This window comes from Strigops habroptila, chromosome 5 (genome assembly GCF_004027225.2).
Source record: "Strigops habroptila isolate Jane chromosome 5, bStrHab1.2.pri, whole genome shotgun sequence".
Taxonomy (NCBI): Eukaryota; Metazoa; Chordata; class Aves; order Psittaciformes; family Psittacidae; genus Strigops; species Strigops habroptila.
This window is the reverse complement of record NC_044281.2, coordinates 18,609,769-18,624,405: the sequence shown is the minus strand read 5'-3', so window position 1 is coordinate 18,624,405 and position 14,637 is coordinate 18,609,769. Positions and strand designations below refer to the sequence as shown.

At 43.3% G+C, this 14,637-nt stretch overlaps 1 protein-coding gene across 2 annotated transcripts in view; it reads right to left on the bottom strand.

Annotated features, from left to right (window-relative positions):
* WIPF1 (WAS/WASL interacting protein family member 1) overlaps window positions 1–14,637 on the bottom strand; it is a 56,390-nt gene that overhangs the window by 19,650 nt on the left and 22,103 nt on the right. The gene's annotated exons all lie outside the window — the stretch shown is intronic.

Genomic DNA, 14,637 nt, shown 5'->3' with positions numbered 1-14,637 from the left:
TCCTTTAGGAGCCATCAGAAAAGAGATCATATGGGCATGACTCAAATCTGTGTGCCCACACAGAAAAGTATAACGCATACATTTTACAAAGCCAGTAAAATACCCCAGTTTGTTAAATTTTAGCTTAAAGCTAAAGTTACAACACTGCTTTCCTCTTACTTTTGTCACTTTCTGACTCTACTCCTGCTGCTGAGAAAGAATTTCAGAAACTCAAGCTGAAACTCTGCAGCAAGAAACGGCACCTCTGAAGCTCTAGTTCACCCTTGCTGTTCGGTTGTCAGATTTTGTACAGTCTATTTCTTTGTCTGACTTTTTGTAAGCAAAAAGAGTGTCACTCTGGATTTTACAATTCGATCACTCTAAGCCTGTAGGAAGAATAATCATGTACTGAAGAGATGCAGCAAGCTGGGGGCTTGCCCACACAGCACAGTGCAGTGCTGGGGCTAACCCCGGGGATGAGCAGCACCTCTTGGGCTGCAGAAGGAAAGCAGCTGAGTCAGCACAACAGTGAACTTGAGTTCTGCAGCCGCTCTGTTCGTCATTAATTCTCAGGATAGCTGTTTTGACAGAGAATAGAGATGTCCTAAGATGCTAAGTGTAACTTTACAATTAGAGGAAAGCTTTGGTTACTGTCCTACACTTCAACAATGGACTCATTATTTGCTCCTGGTCAGTGGGAAAGAGCTGGATTTAAGAAGTGGACATTATGTTCCGTTTGTAACAGCTGACACTATAAAGTGCCTGAAACAGTAACTGATCCACCCAGTAGTAAATTTTACCTACCAGATCTCTTAACAACCAAGTGGCTTATAACACTCAGTGCTGCAGGGTGCTGAAAAGGAACCAATTCCAAAAGAGTAAGGCTGAAGGGTCATATCAGAACTTTGAAACCCAGGACATTTGGATTTCTAAGTTCTTGCATATTTTCTAGGCAGTAGTGCAAATTATCACAGCTTTTAAGGATCTATACGGAAATGTTATATCTAGATGAGCACTGGTGGTGCAGCAGAAAGGATTACGGTAACTAATGCACACACATACATCACAGTGCCGGCCCCAAGCCGCAAGCACAAAGGTCGGTATTGCCAGCAAGAGAAGGATTTCCACAGCTGGCAGCAGGGCGGCAGCTGCTCTCCTGCTGCGAGGCAGGCACCAGCAGTGCCCTGCACACCGCTGTTTCCTCTGGGGGTTCAGCCCCGATGGGTGCTGCCATCGCCAGCAGCAGGCACCCCACCGCAACGCTCACACTCGCTCTGCACCTCCTCGATGCTAGGGCAGCCTTCCTGCAGGCCATGGGCAGCCTCCTCGAGAGGGGTGCGCACACAACCCGCATCTGCCAGCTTTATGAAAGCCGCCCCAGCCGTTGGCAAAGGAGATGCTGTAAAGCTGCCCGCCTAATCCCAGGTAAACCATACCATTAGAGCTGCATAAGGAAACCCTGATTTTTGCAAGCTACTATCAGAAACAGTATTAAAACATCACAATATGCAACACATCATGATAAAAACTAACTTAGTTTAAAAAGCAAAATAGAGGAAAGCATCCAATGCATTCTGCGAAGAGCCCCTTGCTCTGCGAAGTAATCCCTGAAGAGCAATAGGCAAAAGTGGCACTAAACTGAATTTGGTGAAACACAAATTTTGGACATTTCAGATTTAATATGATACTTCAGAAATAATTTCAGGAGCATTACAAATGCTAAAAGGAGACGTGACATTTAATGTGATATGGACATTGCAAACAACTGTACTGCAAGTACACTGTTTGCATCTAGTCAGCCATTTTGAGCTGCTTCGAGGTGCCCCCTCTTAAACATATTGAGTCAGAGGCAGACAGACAGCTCACTGTGGTTAATCATTTCCTGTATGATTAATTTCCAAGTTAAAAAAGAGGAAGGAACAAACAGCTATAGAAATAAAATAGAATTGATAGAACATAAGGGGGAAAAACAACTCCTGAAGTTGCAAATTAAAATGCTGATTGGATCTCTATGGAAAAGAAGCTAACTTCCAAAGCAGTATTGATTTAGTTCTTTCTAAATGCCTTACTTCCTACTAATGAAAGAAGGTAAAACTTTTAACAATCTGAATTTGAAAAATTGGGCTAGGTCACCAAGTGCTTTAGTAAGGACAATTAACTAAACACATTACAAAGGAGTCTGAAAATAATTTAAAATCAGTTTCATACAGACCACAATACTTTTTCATGAGCTGTTTTTTAATAGAGTACAGAGCTATTAAACTGTTTGATAAAAAAAGTTTCTATGTTGTCATGAAATTTGTTCAAGTCCCTCTGCTTCCACTTTCCTTGGTGGACCTGAGCCATTAGTAAGTGTACATGTCCTGCGTTCCACCACTGTATCCTCCAAAGGCCAGAGGGGCTGTCTGCATCAAGAGAGTTGGTGTGGAAGTGTGGAAAGGTGGGAATGACAGCTCTAGAAGATGCTGAAGACAATCCTCATGCAGCACCATGGCAGTAAATCCCTGAATATAGCAAAGAGGATTCTCCTACAGGGCGAATAAAGAATACTTGGGAGTAAATAGCCTGACAGGCACTGAAGTAACCTGATAGAAGTTTTAACTGAGGCACAGCAGGGCTGCTGTATAACCTCACTATCTATACTCAGCAAGAGAGCCTGGATTTTCCTCCTCCTAACTGGGGTAAACCTCTCAAAGCTGAGAAGCTCCAGAGGAAGAAGGTGACACCGAAAATGTGGCTCTCAGTATTTTTAGGTCCTTTAACGTCACTGCCTGGTCTTTTAAGGATGGTTTCTGGCTGAAACAACACTCCTGGTGCAGGGATTACAAGATGTTGTGGCCTGAGAAAGGACATTAAAAGGGTGTGAGAATGCAACTTGCCCTATCCTGTCTGGAGGAAGCTGTGGTAGCAGAAGGAGGTAGTAATGTTTCACCCTTAAAACCACTTGCAGAGAGCTGGACAGCCAAAAGAGCGACCAACAGAGAAGAAGTTACTTCGGGTGCATGAGACCCAGGGAAGTTTTGGGGAGCTGTCACTGCCAGAGACAGGAAGCCAACTTTATCTGGGACTTTTCACATTTCCAAGAAACTCCCCACAGTACCTGAAATGAGTGGTTGAGTATGACTTTCCACCCAGACTGAAAAATGCCACCCCCTACACAAAATGCCAGGGCACAGAAAGTGGCTGGTACCAGCGATGCTGGAGAACTCTTGCCCTGATTTCTGAGTCAGAGCATCCTTTCTCTTTCCACAAACAGCCCTTGGAGGGGTGATGGATGATAGGCTTCACTCATGGGCACATGCATAATGCAGATGAGGTCTACATGACCCCACCCCAGGACTTAGCCCAACCTGAGGAACGGGCAATAACAGGAAGATCTGCCATGGGGAGCTGCACCTTTATATACGTGGCAGTGACTGGCTTGGGGGATGCAACACCATCCTGCTGCGGTCAGAGGCCGAACAGGAGACAAGAGGAAAGCAAGAGGCTGGAGGCCTCTGGCAGGAGTGCGCGGGGCAGTTCTTGGGTTAGAAACACATGTTGAGCCGGTATCACAGTGAGCATTTTTTCAGCCCTACTTAGGCTGCAGAGAGATGATATATTTGTTTTGTTTTAGACATACCCTTCTCAATGAATTGCAGAGTTGTAATCTTTTACCTTTTCATGTTTTACAGCAGCTTATCTGAGCTATATTAAAGGTGCAGGTGCTGTGGGGCTAGTAAGGAGCAGTAAGATAAATAACCATAACAGCAAACAAAGCACAAGACTAGTTAGAAGAAAAAAAATGAGAGGGTGCCATGAGGTGCTTTCACGTCTCTGTGCATGTTATCCCAGGCATCTGTGCTCTGCCAACCATATGGCATCTCCATCTTTCTCCACCCCTCACGTTCACCTCCCCCACCCCAAGCACCCAAAATGCAGTGACCCCACAGGCAGCACTGGCTGCAGCTCACACTGGGCAATTCTCCCTTAAACACTTTTGATCTACTTGTTATCATCACAGGAGAACACTAACAAAGCAGGTTACTGTGGGTGTTGATGACAAGTGAACTATCAGACCACTGAGCCAGCACACAACCGCAGGGCACCAAGAGCCCTAACAGACAGATGCACTCATGGTCCACAGCAGGTTGCATCCAGCAAACCTCATCTGCCAAAGGCAACCAGGAGTTACATGGTGAAAATCCAGCAGTGCTGCATCCATGGAAAATTACAGCAAAGAAATAGGCCGCTATGGTGTCAGAATGTTGTTTTAATCCAAGTACTTTAAAATTATTTTTTTTCTTTTCAGTGACATATTTTTCAAGATATGCAGAGGATCATAGGCAATGGCTGGCTTAGAAGGACTGCCCCAAGTCACCAATGTAGTCACTATTTGGAAGAAGCAGCAAAGCTTTTAGTCAGTTTCAGTGTTTGGATGTTGACTTGAGAAGAGCTGATAATGTAAGAGCAAATACACTTCAGCAGAAAGCATCTCTGACTTACTGAAAACAGAAATTGCTTCCATCTAATTCATGTTCCTATAACTTCTTTCAGCCAGTGTTTTCAGAGGAGATGTACAGAAATCCTCCTGTCTGCTCAGACCCTGAAAGACGTCTCACGTCCCCTGCTACAGCAACCCTGTCCTGGGGAGCAGGACCTCAGCCCTGCAAATGGCATCTGGAGCAAAGCCCCTGCACCAGGCACCACGCAGGGAGTCTCTGCGGGGCTTTAAAACAGGCGTGTGTGTCATTCCTCAGCAGGAGGCTGGGGCCAAATGCAGCTCAGAGATCTACCGTTGCTGGGCTGCATCCCAGCCTTCAGGACAGGAGGACACAACATGGGACATTGCAACTCCTACCACTCCCTCCCCACTCCTGCCTCCCTGCCAAAGATGAAAAGCCCTTCCCCAGCCCCTCCACAAAGAAAAGCCCACAGCAAACAGCTTCACCCTCTCACCTAGGCAGGAGTGATGGTTAAGGACCAAGCTGTTTGTGCCTGATGTCTTGCTTCAGCTGTCCATAGCATTGCTGCCTGCACTATTCAATCACCTACCATCCAAGGCAGCCTTTAGTCAATCCCAGTACTTGAAACAACGCACAAGGCTGTGTTATCCTAGGCACGCTGCCTGACACAGTCAAGGAGGGATTCACCCAGCCTGGAGGCAACCTCAGCATGCAGCCCTAAAGAAAAGGACCCTCTGGGATGGCTGAGGGACAACCACTCTACATAGGGACAACATACCCCCGGCAACAAGGACCTGGTATCTCTCTACATCTTATTCCCTTGCCTTATTCCTTTGTGTTCACAAAATACTGGTCCTAATACACAGCCCAGGAGTTGCTCTCCAATGGGGCTGCTTTTTCCAGTGTCTCATTACTCGCAGGGGTGATCACTCAGTGTCATGTGGCTGTTCAGCACTGCACAGCTTTCTCCCCAAAACCTGAGCCATCTTAAGCTATAGGAGCTGCTGGCAGGGCCAACAGGCTGGTTCAGAAATGAAAGATTTCTGAGTATTGCCTACAGCTTATTCAGTCCTAAATCAGAACAGAAAGTATTGCATTAGGTTGGAATAAGTCCTGGAGAACTGGACTTCTTCCTCCCGCTTATCCTCACAACACAGTACCACTCAGCTCTCTGACTGTACAGGGTCATTTGTGGCCTGACAGTGGCAGGCAGCCCACAGAGGCAGGAGGAGGGCAGGAAGGGATGCTTCCCACACCTGGTGACCCAGAGGCGGAAAGGCAGGAGCTGGCCCTCACAGCCCCCAGCTTATTACCATAGGAAATAACTTTTGTTCACATCAGTGTCCCTGCCTTTTGCCTTTCCACTTACTGCTCCATATTTTTTTTCCAGGATGTTACAGGACTGACCAATTGTTTGCTTTATGTACATGAAAACCATTCTGCCATTTGAATCAATCTGACAGAAGTCTGGAGGATTTTTTTTGCTTCTCTCCACTGTTTTATGGCATAACAGGCCAAGAAGTATCAGAAATTAGTCTGAATGTGATTTTTTTTGACACTTGAGCTGTTGCAACTTTCAGCCAGTTTGGAAACAAGTCATAAGAACCAACTTTGATCAGTGAACCCTGGGATTTTGCTGGTGGGCTTCTGCTGACCATGGCTGCCCACTGGTGTGCCAGGGATCCCCTTCACAGCAGTGGCTTCTCTCTGCAGATTCTGAGGCTGGGATGAAAAGAGCCTGTTTAGAGCCACAGGTTACATCATGGGAGCTGTGGGACACCCCACACCGCATCCTCTCCATGCCCAGGCACTAAATTAATAACATTGTGTAACACCACTGTGTAACACCACTCACCTTTCCCTTCTGACCAACGGGACAACACGGAGCTGCAGTCAAAAGCGTTTTACTATAATGAGGGCCTACAGAGAAGGATCAAGGATCTCACACACTGTCAGATTATTTACTTCTCAGCAGGCGTAGGTTTAGAATTCAATTGGCTTCAGCATTCAGATAGGCTTTTTTAACACAAAGTGTTTTCTTCATCACAATCAACCAAGTCTTACTACAACCACTGTAAACTGTGACTGGTCTACTAAAGCCAGCATCTATAAAATAATATTAAAATAGTGACTGCCTCTAAAGGGGAAATCTGAGGCATGTAAGGGCCAGACATGTGGAGTGAATTTAAAACACCATTTTCCAATCCCTGTCTCTTGTAAATATTGCAATATTCCTATAAGAATTTTGAAAAACTACAGTGCACAGAGATTAGTTCAGTTTTCACATCAAAAGCCCAAACAGAAAGTTAAGTGGCCTGGGCAGTCAGCAGGGAAAGAGCAGCTACACAAGCAAGAGTGCATTAGAGTTTTTACAGCCCAGGTGTCGACATAAATTAGAGAGTAACTTGAACACCTGTCATTAGAGAAGCAATCAAAGACTGATCTGCCTGGAGTGTGGGAAAAACAAAACAAAACCCAGCCCCAGTTCTGCGTAATATAAGGCAGCTTGCTTGGCCAAAGACAGTTCAGAATACCACCTCAGAGCCAGGTTACTGTCGATAAAAGCCTCAGTTCAGCGCAGCAAGCCACATAAATCAGCTTTGTGAGAAACAGGCAACCAGGTCTGGTAGAGATTTTAATTAAAAAGAAAAAAAATCTTATTTTCCATTCCAAAAGTTAATTTTGAATGATTTGAGGCTACAAAGTGCCGAGACTCCAAACCTCCACTAACGTGGGTGGAGATGGAGTGTCTGATTTTACTTTCATTAGAGTTTATGGAAAGGCTCAGGCCAGTTTTCAGAGAGGGCTGGATGAGACTCATCGTATCTTGTGACTTTGCTGAAAGTGATTGAGTTGTTTGGGATGATCAGACAAAGATTAAGAAGAGTGCATCCCACAAAGTCCCTTGACGTTCTCTGCTGTGCAGGGATTTGTAGCTCCGGGTTAGTCATTAAACCAGATCATATGCGAGGCACTGAATCATATTTGCACATAAGTAATGAATTTGAGGAGTGTCACAGTCAGCAATCAAGACTGGTGTTGGCTCCCACAACACCATCTTTTGGATGCAGATGGCTGATGGAGCAAGGACCACAGCCACAGTCGGCACAGAGTGTTCAGCACTGCTGGCATCTTGTTTCATGAACCGGGAGAGAGCAACGAGCAAGATATACTGTCATCTGCCTCTAAGGACCACGACCTATTGAAAAACTCCCCATAACTTTCCCTCTGTGCCCTGCTCATAGACAACAAACTGAACAGAAACTCATGTCAGACCTTACAAACTGACCAGATACTAAATGAGGACTCATTCTTCATATGACTTGTATCTCCTGTGTTCACAAACCTTCTCTGACCTCTGACACAAAAAGCTATAAAATACCATCTCATCTGTCATTTAAATGCTTATTTCAGTAATGTGGCCACGGGCTGTTACAAAACAATTACTTTTTTATAATTCACACTCCCAAAGGAATTAATGCAAGTTAGCAAATATAGAATAGAAAATTTTCAGCCTACTGAGGTATAAATGAATACACACAAAATATACCATTACTTTGCATACATAGGAGTTTTTAGTATTTACTACGACTGGTATTTTATCATAGATCCTCCTCTGAGAATAGCTACAAAATGAAACTCTCTTATATAAATGTTTATAGTATCTGACTTGCAGTAATTAAAAATTAGTATCACTTTCAAAGCCCAAAAACCCTGACGTATGTGAAGCTGGGCAACATACACTGGGTATATACACATGCAGGGAGTTGGATGACAACTGCACAAGCAATCAAAGCAACTTGCAGCATCCGTTCTTGCTTGGAAGAGGGCCTCTGCCCTCTGAGGTTTGGCCTGCTGTGTAGTTCATACTGCGTCTCAGAAAGCTTTCAGATGGGCTGCTATGGTTTCAGTAATTATTTTTAAAGGTTCTCGGCAATGTAAAAACAAATCTGCGGAAGAGATTTGAAAATCAGGATGGAAATACTAAAGGGGAGGAAAAAGTGGAGGCAAAAAGTAATCTTAAAAAAACAGAGGGTCTGCTTCAGCAAGAAAACCTTCCCCTCCCCAGGCTCCAGACTTCAATCGCCCCTTCTTGATGTTGGAGCCAACCTTAGATCACCCCAAACTCAGATACTGTGGCCAAAAGGTGATCATCTTTTCCAAAGGGCCTACAAAACTTTAAAAACTGTGTCCAAAGTAATAAAAAAAAACCAACCCAAAAACCAAATAAACCAAAGGTGAATTAAGGATAAGAGATTAATTTTCATCTTAAAATATCCTACCATACATATTTTGGTTTGAAATGAATCCATTTAAAAACAACAAAGAAAAGCAACAGTGCTACTGAAAACACATTATTTCACATGCGAATTTACACGATCACCTAGTATCTTGGCAGTACTGGCAAATGATGTCTTGTTCTAATCCATATTAAAAACAAGTCCAAAATGTTATGTTTCTGCGCCACCAGATTATTTGCTTGGTTGGAATGCAGCAAGAACCTTCTCCTGCAGCTTACTTCAGAGAAATAGATAGAAGAAACAATACATCACTGCTATTAAGAGTTGTCCAATAAGACAACTCAAAAACTATCTTTAGATAGCTTGTGCAAAACTAAGAGACCAGATAACCATTAAGTAGATTGAAGGCTGCCGTTATCTTCATATTGTCTGGTTCTTCGTATCATCTATAAAGTCTACCAAGTCAGACCATCTTTTTCTCTATTTTAAAAACCATAGATTTTAAAACATACCGATATTAACTGTGTTGATCCACTGCCTTTATTACTACAGTAAGAAAAGCTTAAATTTAAAAGTTGAATTTCTAAATAAAAGTAAAAAATGTGTCATCTGATAGGAAGTGCTCTAGTTTCACTGCAGGCCCGAGAAGTTTCCTACCAGAGGAAGATACAGTCCAAAAGTACTAATGTGAATCTGTATGATAAATGATGAGGGCTGCCGGTTGAAGACATAGGGCTAAAGCAGACTACCAGCAGGGAAGATTAAGAATTGTCTCTTCCTCTTGTGATACTGAACCACCGAATCTATCACATGCCTTATTCTGAGCTGACCAGCACTTCCCCACCTCCAAGACCAGTTACTGGATGAAATTAACTGCTACTTAGTGGAAATACACAAAGAAACCCTGCAGAGGATCTCCTCTCTAGACTTGCTTCTTGGGAAGAGCAGTTCCATAGCAAATTAGTGGTCTGGTGACCACCATGCAGAAGGTCACCTCCAAGCCAGGGGCCAACCAGAGGGATGGATGTAGAAGCAAAGCAAGGAGGGTGCTCAGACACACCCTCACTCTTTGGCCAGCCTGGACATGAGCTCCAGATTGTCCTCCTGAATTGAAACCATGTGAGGGGTGTGGAACTGGTGGACTGGTGCTAGAGTGACCCTCAGGCAAGGAGCCCGATGCCCTTGTGGCTACTATCTCAGATTCCCATTCACAGCTGGAACAGTAGAAGGACAAACCTGAAATTCTGCCGCCTCTGTTTGCATTTTGTTTGGCTCTTTGTGAAGCAGTACAAATCTAACCTACAGTGCATGGATTACCTCTCCATGTGTAACAGGAGAGACCTTAGCTTTCAGCATCTGAGTTTGCATGTGTGCGAGTCACCCGCAATGATCATGCACTGTTCCTATCACCAACAATTTCCATTTGGCCCGATCTGGAAAACATCCTGAGTAATACAAGGATGAATTTTTCTGTTAAGTATTTCCAATGCTGCCTTTTGGCAAGAAAAAATGTCAAAAGTCACTTGGAAAAGAAAGGTACAGCTAAGAGATGTTTCAATTATTTCATGAATAAGCTGACAAAATGCAAAAAGTAAAATCCAGGCAATACTAATATTCTTCATATTTATACCATCATAAGCCAAGCAGAGATCAGAGTGTTGACCAACTGCAATTATGTGTTATTTCATTTAGTAAAGAAGAACTCCAACAAAAATTCAACTCAAAATAGCTTTATAAAGCCACTTTTACATAAATCTTGCAGTTTCACCTACTTTTGCAGCAGGACTTGATATTTAGGAAATACAGATACTTATGAAATATAGCTGAGATAACATTGAAACAGAAGGTTCAGATTTTATCCCTGGCACTTGAGCGGAAGAATCATCATTGACACTGGGACTATGAAATTTGCACCTATGCATCTGAGTACACAGTACATGTCTGCAACAGACGATGCCAATTTAAACACCTAGAGAAAGGGCACACAATTAAGGTGTCCATACCTAATCTAAGGTTTTCATTGCTCAGTTGAAAGTCCTAGAAGATAGCTTCTGAAGATTTCATTTATGAAATATACTCCTCTACTTGTTTTGGCAATTATCTAATAGATGGCAAGGTACAAGTTCTGTTTTGCGTCAGTCTGTGGTTCTTTTAAACTCAAAGCAACTTAATTTTACATGAAACACTAACTCATTCTAGGAATTTAGATTCCCTGTTCTGCCTGTACGCTAAAATTTGTGTATGTTGGTTTACTACAGGATTTAATAATCTGGTTTTGGGGGGAAAATTAGAGAGAAGTGGGAAATTAATTTTATGTCCTGCCCAAGGCTGAGACATGAAGAGATTTCTATCTTAACCAGGAATTAAAAAAAACCAACAAAACAGTTTTGTTCTTAGAAGCACGAATTTCAGCAAAGCCTACATGTGCTTTAGGTATTTTAAATTTCTTTTAAAAGCTAACTTTAGAGATTTTAATGTTGGAAATTTAATTTTTGTGCCAAATTCACCTTTGATCTCAGGGAATATAAAAAAAGGGGGTTTGATAAACTGATGGCTTATGTTCATATAGCTTCACTAGTGTACTGACATGGTGCTATTAAACCAGCACAGGGCACTCTGACTCCTGACTGCCTTGATGATCCCTTGGTCCCGGAAGGGACACAGGTCAAGTTGGCACCACTAGGCATAAGACTGGGAGGATACAGGTGCCACAGATGTGGACAAAGAAGGGAGCCCAAAGTCTTATACAGGGGACTAGTTTAAAGCATGGCACAAATCAAATAAAAGCAACCAAGGTCAACAAAGTGAAAACGCCCTTCTGCTTTCCTCCACGTCTCCGATTACAGAAGTCTTTGCTCCAATTTATTTCTCTTTGGAAACAACTTTTTACAGCTGCACATGGCAAGTACTTAGCTAGTGAGTGAAGAAGAGAAGCTGGAAAGAATGATTATTAATGGATTCTGCCAAAAAAATAGGCAGGGCAAAGTCTTCCGTGGCTTAGCACAAGAACTAGTAGAACTTCCCCTATGTAAAGAGGAGGAATACCCCGCATTGTTGTCCTCAGAAGGGAAACAGTGCAGCTGCATTGCCTACTGCAGCAACCTGGGCTGGACCCTGAGGAAACATACAGCACCCCCACTGTCTGCTTGTGAATCTGGTCCACACACATTAAAAGAGAGCATTTACCCAAGTCGTCGTTAGTTAAAACCAAGTGATTCGATTCAGCCATCTGCATGTTATTTCAGATATTTGTATTTCCAACCCTTTTCCACGACCTTTGACAACAAAGCGTTTCCATGCAGCAAGTGTAGTCAGCGTGCCATGTGGCTGCCTGCCCTGGAGGGCACAGGCTTACCAGCGGGCTCAGAGGACTGTAGCGACATCACAAAGTCCTATCTAGCTGACTGCACAGGTCAGACCTGGGCAGATGTGCTAGGCAGGTGATTATGCTAAGAGGGACAGATCCGCATCTTGCCTGAACTTGGTGGGACCTGCAAGCCATTGCTCAATGAGAGACAAGGAATTACAGCCAGTTGCTCTGGGGCCGGCAGTGGCTCCTGCTTCCTGCCAGGTTTTTGGAAGCCTGCATCGCACCCTTTGTGGTAGCTGGCAGCTCTGAGACAGGAGTTCATTGGGAGCCCAGGGAGCAGCTGGTTTTAGAGGTTATTGCCTCCATGCAAGAGAGCAGATCTAGCTGAGCTCTTGCTGGTATTCCAAATGCAGCTTTTTGTATAAAAAGTAGTAGTTTTGTGCTGTTTAATCTAAAGAAAAAAACCCCAAACCAGTATGTATGGCATACCACTGCCACGGAAATAGATACCCACAAAGCCAAAAGCAGCCACATACCATCATTCAACACTTGCATTTCCTCTTTAGAACATTCATTGGCAAGTCCTGCTACTCCACAGGACTTCTCAAATTTGTCTTTGATAATGTCAATCTACCAAAAACTCAGAGAAGAAAACAAATGGGTCACTGCAGGCTGGCTCAGTGCAGGTGCCCTGAAACAGCAGGTATTGGAGGGTGGCATCTGATTTCCTCTTTAATTTCTTTGTAGTAAGAGTGGCTGTCACAGTTGTTAAACCCCAGCTAAAGTTAGTATCACATCTGCTGAATTCTGTAAATACGGCTGAAACCCTGATCAAACTGAACGGTTTGGTTAGCTCGCATGGGCAAAACCAAATTGGATTTATTTTAAGTAAGTTTAAAGACTAAGTTTAGCATATGGCAGACTGAAATACGACTCTTAACATCTCTGCTTTCAAAAGCAGAATTGGTAATTAAACAGAGAGTTAAGAATCACTTCAAATCTGAGGCCACAAGCTTCAAGATAAAAATAAAACTTTTTCCAAACTCAGAAAGCTGCCGTATCTGGATCAAATCCACAGCTGAAAGGAAGCTTGCATTGGTCTTGTTGAGTCATAAGACATTTTTACTCTCACGAAATATACTTTCTCTCTTAAACTGCAGTCCTGATGACTGGCAGTCCTCAAACAAGTGATGGTGCAAGGATCTCTGTCTTCTTACTGTATCATCTGCCAAGGCCCTTATAAGCAGGCTGGCTCACAGAGCACTGTGTTACAGGTGGTACTGGTCAAGGCACCACCATACAGAGGAAAAGCCTCGCTTCTGCACAGAAGGGGTATGGCAGCATCAGGGCTGCTATGTGAACAAAGCCTGAACTCTGCAGCCAAACGCTGCTTCAGGAGAGCCGTGACCCACCAAAACTTGCTAGTAGGAAACACTGTTCAATGCAGACCAAACTAAAGTTTTGCACTGTAGTGTGAACTTAAAGTTTGCCGTTAGCACCAGAGTTTCGAGATCCATGATAAAAATGAGCAGTTTCCTGTCTTCTCGCAACTGTCCCCCTGAGAAAGCAGCACAGCCTGCCTTTCCAGGTCTCCCTTTTACACTGGGAGCAGACGTGGTCCTTACCCTGCCACCTGCTAGCGATAACAATTCAATACTTTCCCACAGTGCACAGTATAATGCACTCATTTTATCTATTGACTTCCAAATTATGAGAGCAAAATCTCCTCAGGAAACTCAGGAACAGCAGGTCACCTTCTCTCCCTGAAAATTGGAGTATGGGATATACTGTACCATACATATGGAAGTGTTTATTGCCTTTAAAATAACTATTCAGCTTTCATCAATAACCAGAACAATTTAAAGTCACTGTCAACAAGGAGACTGAAATACAGAATGACAGACAGCAGGGCTACCCTTCCCCTGAGTCACTCACTGTTGATTATATCACTCCTGGCAGGTATTTATCTCTTCTCTCCCTAAAAATCTCCAGTGACTGAAATTCTGCTATACTCCTCAGTTATCTACTTAGCCTTACAGCTAATGAGGCTTTTCCCAGTACCTAATCACAGCCTTTGCTGTGATTTCATTTGCTATTTCTGATCCTATTTACAACTGATGTACAACAATTTATTCCTTTCCTCTACTTGAAAACTTTTTACATGCCTCTGATCTCTCTTCTTTAGGCTAAGCAATCATATTTCCTCCAGTCTTTCTTCACAGGCTGTATCTGGTCTGTCTCTCATCATTACTAAGTGTTCCAAGGTGTTCCATAATCCCATATCATATCTGGAATGGATGAGGGTGACAATTCAACATCTTTATCTCTGTATTGCATTGTATGTTCTTTTGCAGTATCTGATTTACCGATTTGAAATAAAATATAAATGTCAATTTAAAAATACTCATATTTTCCCTATATGCATGTTTCCCTCCTTCAAACAGGCCATGCTTTGTAACCCACAGTGTCCAAACAGGTATGTTTGGCTACTAATCACACAGTAGTACCATCTTTTTTGGTCCTCTAATGTGGAATAACTCTCACAATACTAGGCTTTGCACCAATTCTCATTGTGGCAGCAGTTCATCACGCTCGGTATGACTTGTGGAGCCACAAATGGAGCAAGACCTTTGTCTGCTCCCTGGGTTAACTCTTCCCTCTC